The sequence below is a fragment of the Poecilia latipinna genome, unplaced genomic scaffold, assembly GCF_001443285.1.
Source record: "Poecilia latipinna isolate Pla-1442-1.1 unplaced genomic scaffold, P_latipinna-1.0 Scaffold1313, whole genome shotgun sequence".
Lineage (NCBI taxonomy): Eukaryota > Metazoa > Chordata > Actinopteri > Cyprinodontiformes > Poeciliidae > Poecilia > Poecilia latipinna.
In genome coordinates, this window is record NW_015113929.1 from 217274 (window position 1) to 240845 (window position 23572).

At 37.7% G+C, this 23572-nt stretch overlaps 1 long non-coding RNA gene across 3 annotated transcripts; it reads right to left on the bottom strand.

Annotated features, from left to right (window-relative positions):
- Positions 1–277: 277 nt before the first annotated feature.
- LOC106961568 (uncharacterized) lies at positions 278–17129 on the bottom strand. 3 transcript variants are annotated; one of them, XR_001427800.1, is made up of 5 exons: positions 17052–17129; positions 15654–15827; positions 4739–4926; positions 3725–3923; positions 278–482 (listed from the first exon to the last, which is right to left on the bottom strand). It is a non-coding gene; the product is annotated as an uncharacterized LOC106961568 (long non-coding RNA). The 3 variants fall into 3 exon arrangements; XR_001427799.1 differs by lacking the exons at positions 15654–15827; positions 17052–17129 and adding an exon at positions 8652–8766; XR_001427801.1 differs by lacking the exons at positions 3725–3923; positions 15654–15827; positions 17052–17129 and adding an exon at positions 8652–8766.
- Positions 17130–23572: the final 6443 nt, after the last annotated feature.

The following is a 23572-nucleotide window of genomic DNA, read 5'->3' on the forward strand; positions in this document are numbered from 1 at the left end:
TTGAATGATCATAATGATTACCTTTAGAGTAAATATATGAACATTTTACCTTACATCAATGGTAAATCTTTTCAGTATAAAATTGTAAGAATACACTTTGATAATTTGAGCTGTGAGACTGAAGAAACAACTGTTTAACTTCACAAAGTTAGAAGAGATTGTGGCACAAAAAATGTTTTTTTTGTGAAAAATGTTGAGCATAAAATACAGATAAAATGAATTTAGCAGTGAATAAGGCATTTTATTCCCTACAACAACAACTGGAGTATTGTACGTGTGGAATTGAAGACCTTTACTTGAGAGCATTCTTGGAAGGGTAAATTCCTCAGGACATTGAATTGGTCAGAAAACTCATTATCAAGAAAAAAAAAAAAAACTGAGGGTGCACCAGGGAGCAGATTCTTTCTTGAGAGTCTCATCCAAGGTGACATCGGTTTTCTGAGATTCTCCCAAGTGATTTAGAGAGAAAAATTCTCATGAATCTCTAATAGAAAAGAAAGAAAAACAGCACTGATCCAGACAATCAGTTATTCTGTCAAGGGAAAAAAACAAACAAAAAAAAAAACCTGGCTTTCACAGGGTCAATTAGTTTCATTGAACAGGTCAGGGATTGTGTTAACACCTTAAAAAATGTTCACCAGAATTCTTTGGGATATTTTTTTATTTTTTCTACCTTTCCTCCAAATAACAGTTTGAACAAAATGTAGTAACATTCCCAGTTGTAAAAGAATTACATATTTGCATATTAAACTTGCTATAACAAAAGACAATCTCACTCAATTTCTAAACATTTGAAAATAAGATCAGCCTTCTTTTTTTCTCCCACAGCAACTTTCTAAATGGAAAAGATTAGTAGAGAGAATGTGGGGAGAAAAAAAAAAAAGCCTGAATGCATAATGGGATAGCAGCTGCAGTGCAGCATCACATACAGGCACCGGGTCTGGAGAGGTATCTTATTCACTGAGGTATTACAGAATCCAGCCCACACTCTGGCTTGTTGCAAAGGAGAGGTAAGTGGGCGAAAACTGACAGCCTCACCTTATTCCTGGAGAATAAAAATGAGAGTTTCCAACTTGCACAGAGTGCAGTGCAAGCATCTTGACAGCATACAGTAACTTTAAAATCACAATGCAGGAAAATAATGCCTCACAATAGCAGGTTATAGTGCCCAGAACTCCATGTGAGATATACAGCATCCGCCCCCTCCGCCCCCCCCCGTCCCCCTCATTTAGACTTGAGCACATGTTCGTCGTATTTTTGTGGTTTGTTTTTCAATTCAGCCTCTTTTGGGTTGCAGGACTGAAAAGCAAATGTCGGCATGCGAGTGGAAGAAATTCAAAATAATTGTTATTGTTTTTGCTATCCAGTCTGACAGAAAATGTTTTTTATAGTGTACGATATCTGGAGGTTGATCCCAGAACATTATTTGCCAACATGCAGACATTTTTTAAACTTTTTTCCTCGTCTATTGGCTCTTTTAGTATGAATATCTGTAAACAATTATATTATTCCTGTCATAACTAATAAAAATAATATCTTAACTAATATTACTCTGACCATTTAATGCTCACTTTTCCATTTATTATCATCTCGTCCTTTTATTGTCACGTACCTCTAAATTGCTGTGCATACCCTTAAATTTTAAGGCTGCATGAATTTCAACTGATTAATGAACTAACCCATCATGCCATTTATAGTTACGATCGTTATAGTGAAACATTTTTGCAGTAGCTCTTAATAAACATAACTCCAATCTAAAAGGTTTCATGCAAATTGTTTACTTTGAAGTTTTGTTCCACGTCCCTTGGTAATAACTTACTTATTTGCGTTTACCATCGTTGTAAATACAAATTAAAACTGAAGTTTATAATAGTGGGAAGTTTTCTCTGCAGCCTAAACGTATTTACTGAGAGCAATAATGGTTAAAACGGGTCTAAGTATGACTGAATAATATTTTCATGTACCTCCGAAGCTGATTCAGGTGGGGTTCAGTACTTTTTGATAAACATTTTATCCGTGCCTGCTTTGACAGTTGTTTGTAGATGAGGATGAACAGGCAGATACGTAACTGCAAACGGGATTGAATTAGTGGGTTCAGGGGGTGGAAGGAGTGGGGTAGTTGTAGACTTAACCAGGTGCAGAGAGGATCAAAGAAAGTCTCTGGAAGGCATCAAATACCACAAAATGCACAAGATGAATTTAAGACAGTTTTAGAAGTTTAGCAAAAACGCAAACTGGAGAAAGACTTAATGATTTAAATGGAAAAAATAAAAAAATCTGAATTAAACTCATTCTAAAATGAACAGTAGCAAACTATTTTTATTCTGCTGATACCTAAAACCCGATAAAAGCATCCCACTACCATGACCACTGACCCCGACGCTGCCACATGTACGCACACGAAGCAGCTTCCAGTCCTAGCAGCTACATTTTTATTTCTTTAACTAAAGCAGCCCTCTGAACACAGTTGCTCCCAAACAGATCAGCGAAATTACTTCTGATTTAGACAGATGTCACACGGCAAAGCGCAAGTAAAAAAGCTGTGAATTGTTTTACAATGAGCGCTACGTGAAGACAAGCCTCGGGAACAGGAACTCATTGTAAGGTGACAGAATACAGATTCTAGTTAACGGACTGCAGGGGGGGGGGAATCTGCAAAAATGGTTTTTTTTTTAGTATAGATCCTCAGTTGGAACTGAATCCTTAACAGTTCATTTGGAATGAACTGTTAATGATCCATTCATGTGTTTCCAAAACTGTCATTGTGACTGAGAGCTTAAGGCGGCCTCCTTTGGTTTACTTTTTTTTTTTTTTTGCTAATTAAACAGCTCAGAGTATGAAATAATTTTCGGCTACACAAAGTCTTCTCAGTCTGGAGATTTAACCTCCTGAGCCAAATGGTACCCAAGTTTGTGAGCCGACTTCCTCCTTTCTAGGTGTTCGTCATAAAATTTCAATTTCAATCGAATTCCAGAGTCTCAGCTGCCAGTTTCATCTCCATCCAGCTGGATGACCCTGAACCAGTGGAGAAGAAACCTCCTCTTGACTGCAATCAAAATGTACTGAAGGGCTGATCAAAGAGTGTATAGAAATGTTTCCTATTAATTGGTTTAAAACTGAAGGTTTTCATTTCATATGAAGAAGCAGCATTACTACACAGTAAGCAACTCTGACAGGTGACTGCAGATAATACGTTCAGATTGGCTTGAGTGAGTTTTTTACAGCAGAAAATGTCTTCGAAGCACAGATTTTAGTCAGTAACCAGAAAATCAGATTGACATCCAATGAGAAGTACGTGGCTGCCAAACAACCATGACTCATCGTTTTATTCCTGACTCCTTATCAGCATGTCCAAGAAACAATGAGTTGAACAATTGGACACATTTTGTTAAAGCAGCTGAACGATACCTTCAGGACAGTAGGAGAAAAAAAAAAAAATAGTTGAAGGACATACGCATTCATTTCTTTTATCTGTGGAACCAGGGTTGAGAAGTTACATACACCCAACATCAAGTGCTTAGCCGTTTGTGCAAACTTCTGGCTTTCAGTAACTTACACTGTATATACGGTCACTGCCAAGCATTGCTGTGATTGGCGGTGATGGCCCTGGCCCCATCCATCATCATCACCCAGCCCCGCTATACCTCACTCGCAGGCCTTACTTCCGACTTCCCCCGAATCATCAGCCAGATGGCCCTCGCCAATGTTCGCTCGCATTACACACCTGATATGAAGCTATCCGTCATCTGATAATGACCAAGCTGTGGCGGTCCCCCAGCTGGGGCCTCTGCTGAAGCACTGGGCACTGGCGGGTATCAGGGATGGGTGGTTGTGGGGCGGCGCACAGCCTGACTGCCCCTCTGATGGATTAGTGCCAGGTAGTGTGGACGGGGAGGGGGTGTGAGGGTGCAGAGGGGCGTCCCCTAATAGGATTCACAATCGCCCAGTGGAGCATGGAACAGGTGTGAATCACAGAGACCGGGAAAAGAGAGGTGTGCATCTACTGAATTCAGCAAAACACCACACTCTTAAAATGTTGTCACTTTGGGCCTTAGTTTATGAAATATACTTTTTTTTTTTTATTTGTCACGCTACAAAACTCATTTTGACGACCAGTAGTCTGAATTCTGACTTTTGTATTTAGTCTCAGAATTTTGACTTTTTTTGAGAATCAGAATTGTTTAATTTTTTTTGATTCACCATCAGAAAAAAGATCCAGTCTTAAAACTCAAATCTACCCAATTTGACTTTCAGTGTGGATAAAATGTACATTTACAAATCCTGCAGCATAGAAGAAATGGTTGTCATTATTTTTATATGCCAACACACGGTTGACAAAATGTTGCACATAGATTGACACAGAATTAGAATTCTAAGATTAAAGCCGCTAATTCTTTTCTGTATAAAAAAAAAAAAATACATTTTACAAGCGCGAACGAAACACAGAATTTCTTTTACCCAAATGACTGTCATCTACACTTTTAAATAAAATCTGCTGTGATGTAAATGTTGACTTATTAAGCAGTTCAATGGACTACTTTACTTGTTAACAATATCTTGCTGTCGCGGTGATTGACAACAGAAAAATGTCTTAATGGCTTATGTTGAGCCTTATTTAGCAATGTTTCTGACTTGCTGCACAGTGAGGGAAGCTGGCACCGCAGATACATGCGCTTGTGCGCGCACACAAACATGCAGTAAAACGACAGCTCACACACACGGACAGACACACACTTACTTATCGGCAGTTCTCATTAGTAAAGTTGGCGTGTTGGAGCTGCACGGCGGCCCCTGCAGCAGTCTGAGAGTCGGAGGAACCATTTGTCAGTGGAAAACAATTAGTGGAGAATGATCCGTCCCATTGGTTTTAATGAGTACAGTCGGGTCACTCCACTCACAGCAGCATCACGAGTAGGTCATCAAAGGCTGAAAACACACATCCGTGTCACGCTCACACACAAGAGTAGAGGGGAAAAAAACACCACTTCCTATACACTTCCATTTTTTTGTCTTTTTACTGCTTCAAACGGCTATTATGTGCATATTTATGCACACATGTCCACAAAAAGTGGTGCAACCACATAGAGAGACAGCTGCTACCGTTTCTCATTCCTTTCAAATAATTCATCTCCATCTCCTTACATCAGCGAAGGCATTGAGAAGTCATCATGGTAAGTGGAGTATTATCAATAGAAGGTTTCTGTACAAAATATATAGCCTTGGGTAGTAATCATGGCGTAATAGTTGAGTACACTACAGTAGCATGTTTTTATGTACTTATGCCAATATGGCTACCTTGGTGTAGAACATTGCATTACATTCAGTATGTCTGATTTTCTTTGTCACTTGCAGCACCATCACAACATGTACACGCCTACTAAGAAGTTACTTTAGTCTTTACTCCTGTTGGCTGCTGATGCATTGGTTTTATTCCAAGTTTATCCAAGAAATGGACAGATATGAACAAAAAACAACAACAAAAAAAAACATGGGATGCAGTTGTATGTGGAGATTTTTAAATTATTACAATTTCCTGTTGCTGTCCACTGGCATAAGGAAAATGTAATAGTTGCTTTTTTTGGAAGCTAAAAGACCGTCACCCATCACCCATATTTAAGGTAACAATGGCTTAAAAAGTACAGCTGGCAAGCTACAAACAGGAAGTCTGTTAAAAAGCTGACTGCAGGCTCTAACTGGGCAGATTGTGTGGCTGATCAAGAAAGATTACTAAAAGTATTAGTCTGTAAAATATGGAATATATTCTTCTCAATGAGAACAATTGCTTTAAAATTACTGCTTTAAATTTCATCTTGCCACTCATGACAGAAGTAGATTTAAGCCCTGGTTTTCCAAATATGTTTAGATGAAAGGGGAAAAACTGTATACGTTGCACGTGACCATAAGTCGCAGGACTAGCTAGCTCAGTGGAGCAAATAGATATATATTTTTTAATTGTATTCTTATTTTTGGAATATGTTATTTTCCATGTCAAATCAGCTAAAAAGATTCATTAGTGGCAACAATAGACTCACACAAAAAATCTAAATCTGATTATCCCTTGGTTTTAAATAGCTGCCAACGTACTCTGCCTCAGGACTGCCTCTATATTTAGATCAATTACAATCAATTGATAACCCTGAAGCACATAAACCAAAGCAGACAGGGTCATTTTAATTAAACATGGCATACAGTAATGTATAATACAAGCTATCCTCATGCTACTTGTCGTATCTGCTGAATTGTAATTTTAGTCATTTTATTTTGTTTGGATTAGAATAGTGTTTTGCAAACTTTTTTAATAGCAAGTATCACTGGTAGATTTTTAGAGCTACTGCCACGCAGACAAAGATTTTACAAACTGAGGCATAATTGGAGTATTTTTCGATGTTGTCATGACTTCTAAAAATAAAAACAATACAAGAAAGACAAAAGACAATTAACAAAAATGCCCTGTGAAGTTTTAATTGCAAGTGGTAAAAGCAGACATTTCTCAACAACTTCAACATCCAATCTGTTTCCCTTTTACACAGAAAAAAAACAGCTATTGTAATAAATTAAGTCTTTTGAGAAGTTTCTAATTAAACAAACATTTGCTTCAGTAAATCGTATTTTTGTTTATTGGCGCTTATGAGAACTATATCATAGTTCCTTGTTTTTATTTAACTTACAAATAATAAAATAAAAGCATTTCTTCACAGGACCACAAAAGATCACATCAAGTGCAACCAGTGGTACTCGTAATTCAGATTGAAAACCATGGGATTAGATAATATGCAGCATAATAAGATAATTAAATGTTAACAGTTAGTCCAGTACAACTGCATACTAATATTAAATCTGGCATTTTATGCAGCAAAAACATCATATTTCTGTGTCATGTTAAAGAATTTCTTACCAAAAATAAAACATTAACACTTCCAGTTTAATGTCGTTCTTTTCTCACTTGCATGACCTCATATATCCTTAAAGTTACAAGTATCAAATCAAGCAGTGAAGTTTGATTTTGCACCATTTGAACATAAAAAAGTAAAGGATCAGCCCATTTCATCCCACTCCAACTAATTAAAAAAAAAAAAAAAAAAGATCACATTCTTACTTGTGAATTTTTCTATCTTCTCTGTTCTCTGAAAAAAAAAAAACAGTTGGCTCTCCAGTGGTTCTTCAGAACATTTCACAATCTAAAGTGGTGTAACTATCAAACTCCTTGTCAGTGTGTAATAGTTTTGGTCTGAATAGAAGAAAATGGTGAGGCACAAAAAAATAGAGACCGCCAATGAAAACATACAAAGGTTCAAAGAGTGTTCACAATAGTTAAAAAAAAAAAAAAAAAAGGGAAAATGTCCAACACCACCACCACTTCAGTGTCTTTAATAGGTACATTAAAGGAGGGACCACTGCAAAGAACCCACATGGTGTAAATACGGCCTCCATGTCCGCCTCGCTCCATCCCAGTCTGATCCCAGTGAAAAGAATTCCACAATGGTTTGAGAGAAACACTGACAAGTAAAAATGGGCTGCTGATGAGAGCTAGCCTGCTGAAACTGGGAACACCCAGAAGCCCTATATTCTGTTGTTTGTATGAAACCGTAAACCAAATTTTAACTTGGGTTTAGTTAAACAGTAAGCAGGATGGTTTTTATGAACAGGAAAAGCCTCACAAACGATGCGAGAATTCATTAATCAAAGTGCCTGTATTAGATTTACTGCGGTGTGTAGTTTATTTATTCTTTGCTGTGCAGTGTGGAAAAGCTGACAAACTTATTCCAGCCAAGGTAAACTTGGATTTGACTGCTGGAACATCGGTGAGCTTTTAAAATTTATGATGCTTCGTCCTCGAACTTTGGCAGAAACAAAGCATTGATTCAACTACAGTACAGATGGACTCTATCTACGACTTCAAACTAAAGTCCCAGTAAGTTCTCTACAGAAACTGATCATCTTTGAGTGATACCCTTATTATACTATTAGACACTTTGAATTATGACTTATTATATAAAATGGGTTTGTTGATAAATCACACATCAAAATGCCCTGATATAACATCATTAACAAGAATAACCTGCATTGTTTGGTCTGACTTTAGCTAGCAGGCAGTATCAGAAATACTATTACTGACTTCCTACTATAACACATGAGTTTGGAATTAAATTTAATAAATAACATCAAGTAACCAATACAACATGTTTCAATCATAAATTTTGATGTATATTACTAAGAATTGGTGCGATATAGAAATACAAAGAAATACATGCATATTTTTACAAGCAGAAATTTGACAGACACATGTACTTGAGAGCATTTACATTCCATATGCTCTGTGAAGGTCTCAGAGGTTTGTTAGAGATTAATGAACAAACAGGAATAAAGTAAAGGAGTTCAAATTAAAGTTATAGTTTATAAAAAACAATATCTAAAAACAATACTGATCTCTAAAGTGACCTGTGTATTACCTGTTGCTCACAGCTCCCTAAAATTATGGGCAAAGCATCTATTTCAGACGATAAGAATGCTATAACCACCTGAAGGCTGCAACAGATCTGACTGCATTCTACCTTCACATAATCTCTTGCAAAAGCCACCAGACTGCCAAGCCACACACAGGCTGTCTCTAAGCTACAATAAAGCAGTCATGCACATATTGATGCTCTTACCTTTTTTTGTTTTCAGCAGGAAATTTACAGCATTTATATCTGTTGCGTTTATTCGTTTTCAAGACAAAAGCAGACTTGTACGGCAAATGTCTGGTCATTCTTTTTTTTTTTTTTTCTCTCCGACACTGTACAGATAAACATGAAATTATATATAAAAATCCTTCTTTAATAGAAATGTTTGACATGACATTTTGAAACGCATCACAGAAAATAATAACCGAAGCTGAGAAAAACATGCACCAACTACACGTCGTTTTGCAGGCAATTTTTTTTGGTCTTATTTTAAATGCTACAGATGAAACCTAGACCTTACAATAAATGTCATTCCTCTGACAAACAACTGACAGTTAAATGTTAAAATCAGTTTCTTCAGTGAAACCCAATTCTTTATTCTTCTTGCCTTTTGTGCACGAAAAAGCTCCCAATGTATATCAGCGGCTGAAATTATATGTCAGAGCAATCGGAACCACATAATTAGAATAGTGACAGAGGTACTTTATGCTGATAATGTGGCACAGTAATTAACGGGAAATATCATGACCTGAGTGCCGTCGGCATTTGAGGAAAAAAAGTCATTAAAGTAAGAGATTACACAGGAAAAGAAATGAAAGGCTATAGAAAGAAAGAAAGGAAGAGAAGAGTCAGTCAGGTGAGGTGAGATGGGTTGTTGACGAGAAGAACTAATTTATATGTTTCAGTTCAAAAGTCTTTGGTCATCCTTCAAGTATTTCTCATGATTCTCTGGTAATCGTCTGAGTTCTGTGTTTTAGTCCCTCTGCTGTGTCTCTGCGGCAACAATTACCTGCAAGGGCGGGAATTTATCTGCTAACCATTAACTAATCAATCGCCGTACATGAAGACTAGCAGTGCTCCCACTCAGTGCCAGACTGTCCATCTTGGTTTTGGTATTTCAGCCCTTAGCTTTTTGCATTGCTTTCACTGAATCCAAGTAGATTACATTTTCTTTCATTGTGATGTACACCAACTACTTAACACTTTGGCAGCGTGGAGTCACTGTGGATCAGTAAAACAGTATTTATTCAGAAATAGGAAGGTTGTTCGGTTGGATATTTTCCATCTTTTCATTTATGAACTGAAAATCACTTTGGATTGCATAGAGTTTGAATGGTTAAATATAAATAAACTTGCTTTTGATCCCACCTTTTCTTGTGACGTTCATATAAGCGTTAATTTGCTCACCTTCTGTTTTAGCTTAAATCTGTATGGCTAATTTTAGAAGTTAGCTCTTTGGGAATCACATTTTGGTAAGAAACAATATAAGAGGAAGTAGAATCACACTGGGTTTTTTTTCCACAAATTGGTTGCAGTAATGCAATAAGGTAAGCTCTATGCTACTCTGTGTGCTTTTTGTGAATTTAGCACAGGTTTGAAGTTAATTTGCTAGTTTAAATGCTAAAACTAGTCTGGAAAAAAAAAAAAGTTGATGAGTAGACCGCTGAGCAAGAATGAATATTTTTGTATCTTCTTATAATATGCAAAGACACGGCACTAGCACTTTGAATAGGACCCGCCTGTATCAGGAGACTGGCTGTCTCTTTAACAAAAGGGAGAGGGGAAAAGACTAAGACAAAGAGAAAATAGAAAGGGAAAAATCTTGGTAATGACAAGCACTTCACAGCCAGAGCCGACCTCCCTCCGCCCACACACCCCGATGAGATAATTCTTCCTCCAAATTGCAATCAAAGCTCAGAAAAACACTTGAGGAGCAGGAGCCTTTTTAGCCATTAACTCGCCAGGTCCTGGGGCGCTGCTTTCTAAATTTTATGTTATGCACTTGTTTATTTTTGTTTTTTTTTTTTGGTTACTTGCTTAACTATTAATCTTATTTGTCTTTGTCCTCTCAACACCTTTGTTTCAAATCTTGATTGAAAATAATGTTAAAAGATTTATGCAGGTATTCAGCTTTAAAAAAAAAATCTTTCTATGGTCTTTTTTTTTTTACAGGGTGTCAAAATTCCTTATAATATCAAAACTTTTTAACAGCTTCTGAATTGTTCTGAATCTGCAGTATGGATGTATGTAATCAGTCTGGATGGTCCATTGACTGACAGATTAATACAAGTTCACCTTAAAGTAAAAAATATGTTCTTACATATCAAAGTCCAGAAAATACTTCATACTTCAAGATGAAAAAGTCGACACACAAAAACTTGATGTCTCCCATATTTCACAGTTTTTCCCTTTCGATTTTTCCATTTCTATTTTAAGGCAAAGACCAAGTCGAAATCTTCCAACCAGCATTCATTAATCGAGATGGTCACCCATTTCCGCAGAGCGTGTGGGTGTAATGATGAGGAACATCGTAAAATGGAACAAGCACAATCTGCGCCGAGACATGAAACGGGAGGCCGGGGGTGTTTGAATGGAGCTGCTGTGTGGGTAGAGGTAATGGCTGATGTAATGTTTTCACGAACGGTTTGGTAAAGACGAGAACAACAGGTCAGAAGCCTTAACTGACTGTAAAAATAAACATCGTGCCTTGAGAATAATGCGCTGTCCCATTTTGACATTCTGGTCGCCCGCCCTTCGCGAGGACTTGAAAGACCCTGACTGGCAGAGAAAAAGAAAGCCTAGTCCTCTGCATTTGGTGTCAAGTGGCTCTATTTGTCATAATTATGTGGCTGTAAAGGGAAAGTCTTGAAAAGGTCTAATCAATCTGATTTAATTAAGTGCAGTCAGTCATTTGAAATGAACAGAATAGAATTAATAGGCACATTGTAAATTTGCATTTAAACCCATGTAATTATACCAATTCAGTGGCCTCACAAGAACACTAATTTTCTTTCAGAAGAACAGAAAAAGAGACGGAAACAGTCTCTCCTCCTTTTTTTGATTCTGAATCAACATGCAATAAGGGAAGGTGCTTTAAATAATCTAGATGGTGTGTGTAGTTCATTGAATAAAACCAGAAACATGTCTACTGTTATACTGTTGCTGAGCAGTATAATAGCTGTTAATAGGACTTCTTACTTCCTAAGGATGATTTATTGTGAATTAATTATATATTTTTTTCATTGTGAAGTAATTTACTATACATTTTTTTAATAACATTACAATTTAGTATAAATATCCATTAAAACTATCATCTCTACCCGATTATCCTTACAAGGTCACAGTGGAGCTGGTGCTCATCTTCACCTGTCATTTGGAGAAAGGTTGAAATAATGACTGAAAACAAAGAAACACAATTTGCCCTAAATTACTAGTCATACCGTATTATTTAACCAATTTAACCTTCATTTATAGAATAAGATACATTAACTTAAGAGTAACCGTTTGGGTCAGATGATTGGATTTAGATAACACTGGCTGTTCTGGCAGTACAGTGATTCAAACACACATTACAACTGATTTTTAAATAGATAAATTAGCATAACACAATGGTCTTGATTACAAACCGATTGTAACCAAAAGCCAGTATTTTGTGTTTTCCAGACAAACAGAGTGATTTTATAGTACAATCAAGTAACTATGTAAGCTACCTTCAGTTATAAAAGTGCTGTATATATCAAACATCAGCTAAAAGATATCCGATATATACAATTTAGCACCTTGATGTTTGGCCTGTCTCTTTAAGAAACTCCTTTCTGAAACTCTGCCTTCAGGAAGTCATCACATCATTGCTCCTCTATCAACCCTTTAGCAATGTTTTTACCAGCTTTTCAATGAGAAGTACCTCGTAGAAGGAGCTCAGCAGGTGCGCAGTTGCACCAGATATTTTCTAATTGCTGCTGGCTAGTCTGAAGGAGCTGAGTGGGGGAGTCACAGGGAGGGCTGCTCTGTGAGGCGGAAGCTCAAAAGCTTGGAAACTCCTCCTTGGAGCAGCAGTGGGTGGTGCGCAGCCCACCCACAAATCAATGGTTGCCATGGGAGTTTAAAGGATTTCTCAAACATGCATGAAAGAATCAAAGCAACACTCCAGGTAGGTCTTTGATCAGCTGGTGAAGCTGGTCTAACACTGGCCCTTTAACCCCTAGAACCCGACGGACCCACCGGTGGGTCCAGCTGCCACGTGACCTCGGCTCGCTCTGTAAACAAAGGCTCCACGTGCCTTTACATTTTTTTTTATTTTTTATTATCCGCTAAAAGAGGCTTTGATCTTTCAAAAACTATTCCGCATAAAGGTTTTGCCCAAAATGTTAAGTTTAAATTTATTTATACCCCCTGAGGGTGTAAGAGGTAAACTAATCATTCAAATGCTAAAAAAAGATCTGATATAAATAAATCATTTAAAGCTAAAAATTAATATGACAATCATATGACAATCATGCTCATGATGACAAGGTTTAAACTTCACTCTAAAACAATACAAGGTGTTATGCTTATTTGCCTTGACATCACAATGCGATCTCCTGACAAGATTTCCCAGGTGACTGAGTCATTTCCTGGGAGCTTCCTTAATCTTGCAACCAATCAACAAAGTTAATTTGTTTCTCCAATTAGTTTTTTTTTTTATCCTCAAGCTACACAGTTCAGGGTTTCTACACTACTACAATACATTTCTCCAACTAACTAGCAAAAAAAGCTCTCTTCATTTATCTGATCCACACAGCCAGCTTATTACAAGAGTCCTCTTATCTGGTATATTTCCTTCCAGTAGCGCTGCGGTGGTTACAAATGGGACTTAGTCTATCTGGCTTGGCGCTGATGAGGGGGGAAATGAAATTATGGCGATTAAATCTGACCCATATGCTGGTGTGCTTTGTGTGTGTATTGGTGCGTGTAGTTTTGGCGACAGGACTATTTTGTTGTGCTTATGTGTCTCCGTAATGTGGTGGATGACAGCAGCGAGCAGCAAGATTAAGAAATGAGGAAGTGTTTGTACCTCTGAAGGGAGGAGTGAGGGGGGCCGATAGGATGGAGTAGACCGCTTTCATTTGTTCTAATTAGGTGATTTTTTTCCGCGTCTAAACTAATCTATTTTACTTTTTTATGTTTTTCTTGCAAACATACCTTTGACCGTTTTTTTTCTTGCCGCATCAGAGATGAATTGAACGGCTAGCTGAGGTTCAGGGTTATCGTCAGCCATTGTATGATTGCCAGTCAGGTGATTTCTACTCCTGTGGAGAAAAGAAACAGGACCTGACTGATACATGCCAACTAGCAGCTTTCCAAACCCTAAATTAACAATCAGTGCCTGTAGATGTACGACCACAATGTGAGAAGTTTATCAAATTATTATTTCTAAAAAAAAAAATAAAAAAAACTTAGGCATGAACAATAAATAGACTTTGAGATATCCAGGGCAGGGACATATTTTTTCTTAAATTATATATATATATATATATATATATATATATATATATATATATATATATATATACATATATATATTCTTGCTCTCAAGCACGGACACATTTTTGTGGATGAAAAGTGGTGCTTGAATATAGTGCTTCTAGATTCTGGGTTTCAGAGCAGTGGCACAAATTTATACCTGTCAAACTGGGTTATCTGTGGCATTTTCCTTTGATGCAAATAAAAAAAAAAAAAGGGAACAAATAGTTGTCTTTGAAAAGAAAGATGGTTACAGAATGTCAATTTCTTTTTATTGCCTGGAGCCAAATGCAGCACCATCCACAGCTATTGAAAGTCCTGATAAAGTACGCTCATAGTACGCTCATGTGTTAAATGCTTTGAATTATCCACGTTTTTAAAGATCCAATAACATTCCTTTTTCAGTTTTAGGAAAAACAAACTCCACACATTTACATTTTGGTGGTAGAACAGAAAATGTTTCTTTTTTTATGCTTCCCAGTGAGTTGATATATAGCATCTAATTGTTAAGAGCACTGGGTGACAATAAGATGCTACTCTTTGCTGCACTTTAGCTCCTAGATCGTAAAATCCACTTAACCCTTTCATGCATAATGGTCACTACAGTGGACAGCTATCTAAAAGACATTTTCTTGTGCTTCTTGTGGATTTTTATGTTATAAATGCACACAGACCACTGAAGTGGACACTAATGCATCATAAAATACGCTATCAACTGCTGGCCATCAGCTGCAAATGTAAGAAATTATTTTTGTTAAATCCAATATGGCCGACAGACAAAAAAGCCATGCCAACCGACCCGGTCCCTCCTTCTACTGCAGACGACTCTTGCAGGTAAAAGAAAAAATATTGTGACATCAGATAACCCCTAAAGAACAATACTACTGATGTATTTTTCAAATAATTTTGTTATTGGAGAAAATTACAATTGATCATCTAAAAAAATTGATTTAAAAAAAAAAAATCCTACCTTTTTTATGCCTTAAGAAAATAAAAAAATGGGAAAGAAATCCTGACACAAAGGATCATAATTCATGAATGAAAGGGTTAAAACACAGCTTAAATCACAAAACGGCTCAGTTTTTTAATAGGTTATTAAATGAAATCATTCAAATTAAAGGTCAGATTTTTGTAAATAGAAATGCAAAAATACTGCAATAAAACAACCTTATCATTTAACAGCATGAGTGACAATGTAACAGCATTTCAGATGCCATTAATGGTGTTTTTTTAATTAATTCTCTTTAATCATACATTAATTCATCAATTCAGAATGGCAAAATAATCCAAAATAAAAGCCAATAACTGCTTTATTTGTTACATTTATGTTCCCGTAAATATATTCTGAGTGCTTCAGCCCTCTTCACTGCTGCCACTTATTCCATAAGCATTAAATCTTTGGTTGAAGACAGCCAAGGTCACTCAAGTGTAGCTTGTTTTTAAAATAACGGGCTTCGAGGCATGCAAGTGGTTGACAGAGAAAACATTAATATTTTAAGCCATTTTGAGAACCATTAGGCAGCTCTTGTGTTTGTGCCTGTTTTATTCTTGCCTGAAAGAAGGACGCAGTTATTGACTGTTAAGTGAATAAAGTGCAGTAGGGAGTAATTGTACAAAAGAAAACATGAATGCGCTGGGAACAAGGTGCTTTCATGTCCAGTTGTTTGTCTGGTTGTCTCAGTGGTCTGTTCAGGAGTTTTTACAAACCCAGATGCAGCCGTAGGTCGGTGAATGTGCCTTTCTTTTTTCCAAGTTATGAGTTCATGTCAATTGTCCAAGCTCAGTTTCACGTGTGTGCACAACTCTAGTTAGGATTTCTTGGCCTGCATGGAAGCACATCTGCAGCGAGAGTCCAACATCTGGATCTCAAGTTTTCTTCCACTGAAAATATGAGTGCACAGGAGAGGAAATAAGAGAGGGGGCAAAAGAGCAGTGAGCTGCTCTCCAGCGGAGAGATGACATTTTGTTTTTTTATTACCTCTTTCTACCGTTCAACTCTTCTTTTCTACCATTTATCATGCAGCTTGTTTTACAATCAAACCGGGACCAAGTTTAATGAACTTCACACCATTTCCTGTTACATGTTAGCTGATGCTTTGTCTCATTCGGGAGTTGTTTCCAGAGAAGGAAGCAAGGAACTAATTTTGTGGACAGATCTTATACTGACATTGTAATAAATACATGCAAAAGAACTCAAACAGCGCAGTTTAGGTGACAGATTCTTGAGTGTTCTGACAAGTCAAATAGTCGGATTGTTCAGGGCTCAATTAGCTCCTTCTGGCAAACCATTTGTAATAACTCAACACACACAAACACTCACACACACACACACACACACACAAATACACACACACACACACACACACACACACACACATGCATACAACATAGCAGTCTATTTGAAGCAAGGCCTCTGAAGCCACTTCTGTTTGATCAGAGTTTAGCTCATTTTACTGAAAACTATTAAAACTAGAGTTGCAATGAATGAGTGGCTGGCGACTTGAATCTCATTATTCTCAAGTTGACTAGATTTCTATTCCTTGCGTTAAAATAAATATCTAATTCATCCTAGCAAAGGCAAAAGTAGCACAGTGGACCTTAAGTTAGCTATAGCTATATAACAGTTCTTTGCTGATTCAACCACTGACTTAACAGTAAACCAGCTCAAATTCCCAGCCAGCATGCCTAGGTGGGACCCATGTGGGGACAAGGAGGGCAGACTATATGGGTCCCATATGGGTTTGTCCGCGGGTTCCACGATGGCCCCACATGGGTTTGCCCATGTAGGGCCACAGCCCACATGGGTGCTACATGGGCCCTAATTGGACAAAACCCATGTGGGCCACCACCATATAGGGCCCATGCAGGGCCCATGTGGGCTCTGGCCCTACATGGGCAAACCCATGTGGGGCCATCGTGGAACCCGCGGACAAACCCATATGGGACCCATATAGTCTGCCCTCCTTGTCCCCACATGGGGCCCACCTAGGCATGCTGGGTTGTTCATCATTGTAAAGTGGATAGAAAATAATATGCAGGTCTCAATTTTTTTTTTAAGGAAATGAAAAAGGAAATATGTGTGGTGTTTGCTTTTAATCAGCCCACGAGTCCCTAAAAGGTTTTCCTTCCGGATAGCCCAGTATTTAGCTCCATCCTTCTTCCCATCAACTCCAACCAGCTTCCCTGTCCCTATTAAAGAAAAGCCTCCTCACATAATGCCGTAATGCTACCACCATTATGTCTTACTGTTCGGATTGTGTGCGCTGTGTGATTTGTAGCATTGAGTCTACATCATACATAAAGTCTGCTATGTGGTTTGTTCAGCTATAAAGCCTGTGCGATGTATATTTTGCCATCTGTACATACTCACAATGGTTGCCAGGATTTTCTGCGGAGCCCAGGCTCTTCAGACAGCGCTGACTGCAGGAACAATAAAACTCATGTTCAGAGGGTCTCACCGTACAGCAGGTAAACAAAACAGCAGGTCAGGTCATGAGCAGAAGAAAAACAACAATCAGATCTGCTGTTTTCTCTATTTGAATAATTTACGTCTCATGGACAACAGCTATATAAATATTGCTTTTTTTCTCCTGGTAAGGAATTATTTAGTATTTCATTGTTTTCGTATCTTTTTCTTCTTGTTCCTTTCTTCAGACAGTTTACAAACCATCATTTTATCGCTTTCTTCAAGGCATTAGTGAAAACTTTATCTCTAAGTTGGATGCGGTTGGACAACAACTCATAAAAAATGAAAGTTTTGTGCTGCTAGTGTTTTGCTTGTAGACCAAAATGTTTTGTGTTGATTTCGTCTGACCATGGCACCTTCGTACTGAAATCTTGACTTTTTATGGCTTTCTTTCAGCAAAGCTTGGCCAATCTTCCATAAATGTGAGCTGTACTGACTTTATAGCAACATCACTATAAACTGAGGACTTTCATTAAAGTTATTGCAAAGTTCTTGACATGTTAAAGTCCAGCTCACATTGTGAGAGCTATGCTTTGTGACCTCTGAAAAGTGTGAATGGAAATTTATTAGTTTTTTCTGGTATGATTATAACAATCTTTATGTCTATCCCAACAGAAAAATAAATACCAATATTAGGATAGATTGGTGTCTTGCTGAAAATAAACTTATTCTGGATATTATGGAGACAAAGAGTGTAATCTCATTACCTATGAATTTAACTACCTACTTTCCAGAGATGTGTTATTTCGTAGTTTTGGCAATGGCAAAGAGAGAAAGTTGTTCAACTTGATGCTGTTTTTAAATTATTGGGCATTGTTTGTCAAAATCTGGCATGGATTTGGTTGCGGGCAGGTTCCACATGTAACTTAAGATCCTGCGCAAAATACTGTCACACCCACTGTACAAATAAACAGGTAGCTTCAAATTTGGCAGCTTGAAATGTTTACAATTTATACTGTCAGAGACGAAAACAGTGAAGGTATCGCAACATTTGAGCAATGATACACCAAATACAAAAGATCAAACCTTGTCATTTAAGCCTCTGCAAATGTAGTTTTATTCATTATGGTTTCAGAATTGTACTTGCTAAATATAAGCATTGATCAGTTTCATTAGATAAGTGCTTGATGAGGTATGTGTCTAACAACCTCAAGACTACAGAGCATCAAATTAAACCAAGCTGTCCAGATAACAATTGTGCAGAGCTGCACAATCTTCCATAAAGTGCAAAAACTGCATTGCACTTTATAAAGCAAAATGTATCTAGTGCATCCAGAGAGTTACCTCTTCCCTTTCAACATCAGAAACAGCTATCTTTAATTTATTTTATAATATTTTTGATCATTTAGGAAATTTAAACTTAACCTTTACTTAAAAAGCATGAAGAGAAAAATATTCTTCCCAGAATCACACAAACAATACAAACTCCACAGCCCTTCTCATCATTCCCTCCTACATCTCATTTCATTTTGTCTCTCTCTCTCCACTGTTCCTCTCTTGCTACCATCTATTAGATGAATGGTGACCAGTTCAGAGTCTGTAATGTCCATCTGTAATGTCTTGTACAGACATCCATGACCACTCAAGTGGTCTTGACCTTGGGGGGTTTCTTTCTGTGACAGCCCTAACGCAGATAGATGAGGCATTAGGCAACTTTTTGCTTTTTATTATTATGTTGCTAATAACAAATCAGAAATAAACCTACAATCAATTCCTAATTCCCAAATTCTTAACTTTGAAGACCATTAAGATAGTTTAATCATCCCACCTTAACCTCCACACCTCAATTTGACCAGGCATACAGAATAAATCAACTTCTACAGAAACCAGACTGTGGGCTCTCTCTCCTGTTCCCCCTGTTATTTGCTATATGCTCCTTACCTATTTTTGTCACATTCAAATCATACCATTGACTCTGACTTATTTGCTGTTAACCTCATACTATGCACTATGCACTGCATAAACTCATGACCTCTGTCAGCATGAGGGGGAGAAAAGCCAAAACAAGACAGATGACTGCTTTTGAGGAAATGACACAGAACAGTTACCTTCTTCTTATATTTCCTTTTAAGGTTCTGGTGGCCATGAGTGATGTGGGTAAGTATAAATTCATTCCATTCTTGGTCCCGTTCTCAGGCCTGGGATCCTGGCAGCATGTTTAATGGTGACAAGAACATTTTTGGCCTGCAAACGGGTCGACTGAGGAAGACAAATTGGTTATGTCTGCCGCAGGAATAAGTGAGCTCAGGAAAAGATCTGTAAAATATAAATAAAATTCATATAGCACAAACTTGTCATGCTGACAGAGGTCGCAAAAATACTTACTCCACGCTGAAATAGACTACCACAAAGCAGTGCATAATTGTGAAGTACAAATAAAAGCGTTGATGGTTTTCAAAGATCTTTTATCAGTGAAAACCTAAAAAGCCTGATGATAATTTGTATTCAGTCCCAGAGTTAATGCTCTATAGACCAACCTTTTTCTCAGATAACACTGTAGATTTTTTTTGGGTATCTCTACTACAAAGAGGACTTCTTACAGCTTTTGTTAAACCATAGCCTTCTTCTTGGCAGTCTTACATGAAGGCTACATGTGTGAAGTTCTTGAACAAACGTGCTTTTGACTGATTCTCCACCTAAGCAGTGGATCACTGTCAACCATGTCTTGCAGGTCTGCAGTTGTGCTACGCAGTTTATATTAAAAAATGGTTTCACTAGTCTTGATTTTGATTGGCGGTATGAGAGTAAAGGGGGCTGAATGGAAATAAATCCATGGCCCTCTAATATTTGTATTTCTAAAAGTATCATGCACTACATTTTTTCTATTCCAGAAAACTCCAAATAAGAGGCTAAAGGTTATGATTTGTAGAATACTTTCACAAGGCGCCACAAGAGCAAGGTGTAAATTCATCTCTCTTACTTTGCTCAGATATATGAGTGCAAAAGATCTTCGACCAGAGCGTAGACAGTTCTGCAGCACACTTTCTTGACAGACTAACTAAATCAGACACAGTGACCTTTCAAGTAGCCTAAGCCATCACGGTTTCTCAAAGATGTAGGAAATACTTGTCAAATCAGACAGGTAGAAAGGATGCTGACAAGCAGCAAGGTAAAGACGCAGGGGAGCCAAGACCAGCAATTAGTACAGATTGATTTAGGTTGAGGAGCCACCCACGTCCGTCTTGGCAGGAGCAAAGTCGAGGTCGGCAGCTGTGAGGAGTACCGGGTTAATTGGCGGTGTGCAAATCTACTGAAGTGTGTGCGTTGTGTGCTATGTCTCTCCTCTTCTTTTATTGACTACGTATGACCAGATGTGGGCTAAATCACATACGTTACTGTTGCCACCCTCATTTATCCTCAAATACTAGTGGCCAAAATAATTATCATATTCATTAGAAAACGAATTAGGATATGTTATGGCTGATAAAGAAAAATAATGTCACTGACAAACTGCAGCTAACTGATAGAGAGATTTCTCTCTAAGAAAGATCTTATTGAAGTACAATATATACCAGCTATTTATTGGATACTTACGTATAGATACATTACACACGGATATTAAGGTGTTCATCTCAATGAATTTAAATAAATATGCCTTACTGTTCATGAAACCAAGAACTCAAAAAAATACATTACACACATACAAATTATTTGTCCATAGTTGTGTGACGGCACAACTAAAGGGAAGACTGCTGACTTGACATTTATGCAGCTGGTAGTTCTCCACAAGGAGGATAAGATTATAGGGCTATAACAATTCCTTGAATGATTCAAGTACCTCAATTATTAAAATTCCTCGAGGAAAATTTATCTGCCTCGAAGCTTTGTTAAATTATGCTTTATTATTTAGCGCACCGTGTTCCGGCCGGATCATGATTTGTTTTGTTCAGCGCTCTCACTTCCGCCTATGAGTTGTTGCTAAGTGCCAGCAGCACAATGTCAAATTTTCCATGTTTTTACCGTGTTTTGGGGGGACCACTAAGCATTTTTAAATGGACGGACACGATTAGGATTTTCAATCTCAATGGACGAACACGATGCTTGGAGTGCGACAGCTTTTCTTCTCTTGAAACTGCATGGCGTCTGTATCAACGCTGGTGCGTGTGAGAGAGATTTCTGATTACTCGCTGAATCGTAAAAATAATCGATAGAGTACTCGATTACTAAAATATTCTGTTACAACAGCCTTGGATAAGACATAAAAGATCATTGCCAAAGAAGCTGGCTGTTCCCATGCATGTTGTTAAGCTAAGTGGAAGGAAAATTTATGGTAGAAAAGGTGGTTATGATTTGTTGGAATACACCGGGTATGCTAGATAAATTGAATTGCACACTTAACACTCAGTCAATGCTCCCTTTGCAAAAATTACTGCCTCAGTGTGTCACAGCACAAAGGTGAAATAAAGATCTCTGTGTAAAAAGAACTTCTATGACTCTTGACTTTTGAATGGAATTAAATTACTAAGATGCAAAGACAAAAACCCCATAAACACATATTGGTTCATTACTTTGGCTCCTTTTCTCTCCTCTGTGCTTGCCTTCTCATCCTTTGCAATTACATGGCACTCACTGAGGTTCCCATTAATCAGGATGTCTGCATGCTCTCACCAATTCATAACTGTCAAATGCAGTTGGAAAAAAGCAACAGGTCACCAATTATACACAGGGGAGCCTTGTAAGGTGTGGAAGACAGGGGACTTGAACAGAACACAGCGAGTCACATCTGAGCTCAAGCACATGCAAGGCTAAATATACTTAAAAGCATCCAGCGGTGTATTCACACATACAGAATGAAATAACACAAGAAAACCCTTTTAAAAACACTATGCCACACTATGTGGCTCCTACCTTCAATTTTTTTCCTCTGTAAATGGTTTGATAAAACCTGAGGTGAGGAAAAGGAGGGTCAAGGGACAGGGCAGAAAGAGGGACAGCTGGAAGGACAAAACAGCAAGTGCTCAAAGTTTTTTAACAACAGAACGACTAAAATGAAACTAGGTGTTTTTCCTTTACAGAACCAAGCTCTGTTTCTGCAAAGCAGCTGTGGCAATGAAGCCAATAAGAGAAAAAGCAATAGTAGAACATTTGGTATTTCGCTGAAATCTGGTTGCTACTCTGTTTAATGACCAACACAGATGACCAATGAAATGAACTCTGACATCTGTTGTCAAATAAACTTTAATGTGTTTTCATCTCATCCTGCTGAAACAGGCACATTTTTTTTTAGGTTTTGAAACCTGTATGATTCAATTTTGAACCATAAACAAATTCATGCATTCTGCATTAAGGTTCGTGGAACACATTTACCCGTACAGTACAGCAGAGGTTTTAAGACATGACTTAAATTCAGCATTTGGAGAGGAGAGCCAAGAGATATAATTGCCACCAGCTGTATCGAGTCTGTCAAGCTGCGAGTTCAGGTTTCAAAATAAACAGGCTTTTATGACTCATAGCGTCATTGCAGTGACGGAGCTTTGGTTCCCCCTGTTCAAACACAAATAAATAATCAAGAATACCCCCTCAACGTTCAACTGTTACTGCTTTGTTCTTAGCGAGCCGTCACTCGGGAGAGTATGGTTCGAATTAGTCTGGACTGAGAAACCGAATTCTCTTTTATTTAAAAAAAAAAAATAATAATTTATGTTTATGTGTTTTTCTGAGCCTGCATGCAACAGTGAGTGATGCATTGCAACAAAGCATTTCTAATTTTATTCTTTTTTAGATGAACAATGTTAGAATAGTAGCATATGAGTGCCTACATGACTGACTGATGTTGTGGAGGGCCAGCTGACCGACTGACAATGCTCGGTATATATCTGGAGATCTAGCCGAAATGGCGAAGTTGTTCGACAAACATCGTGTAGAGCTGACCTCCAGATGAGAAGTAACAGTATTGTAGATTGAAATCCTCTGTATAAATGGATATCTCCAAAAAAGCGAATATGTTTATTTGTTGTAAGAATAACAAGCTCGTGGACCCACCTTTCTTGTGCTTTTATCAATAAAAGCCAGCATCTATGTTCATATACAAAAAAAAACATATAATCTCTAGAGCGCAAAGTGTGTATTCATGCAAAATAACACAACTAGTTTTATTGGTTTATGGCTACAACATTCACGCAGTTAAGCAAACACAAATCCCTCCATCGTACCCACCCCT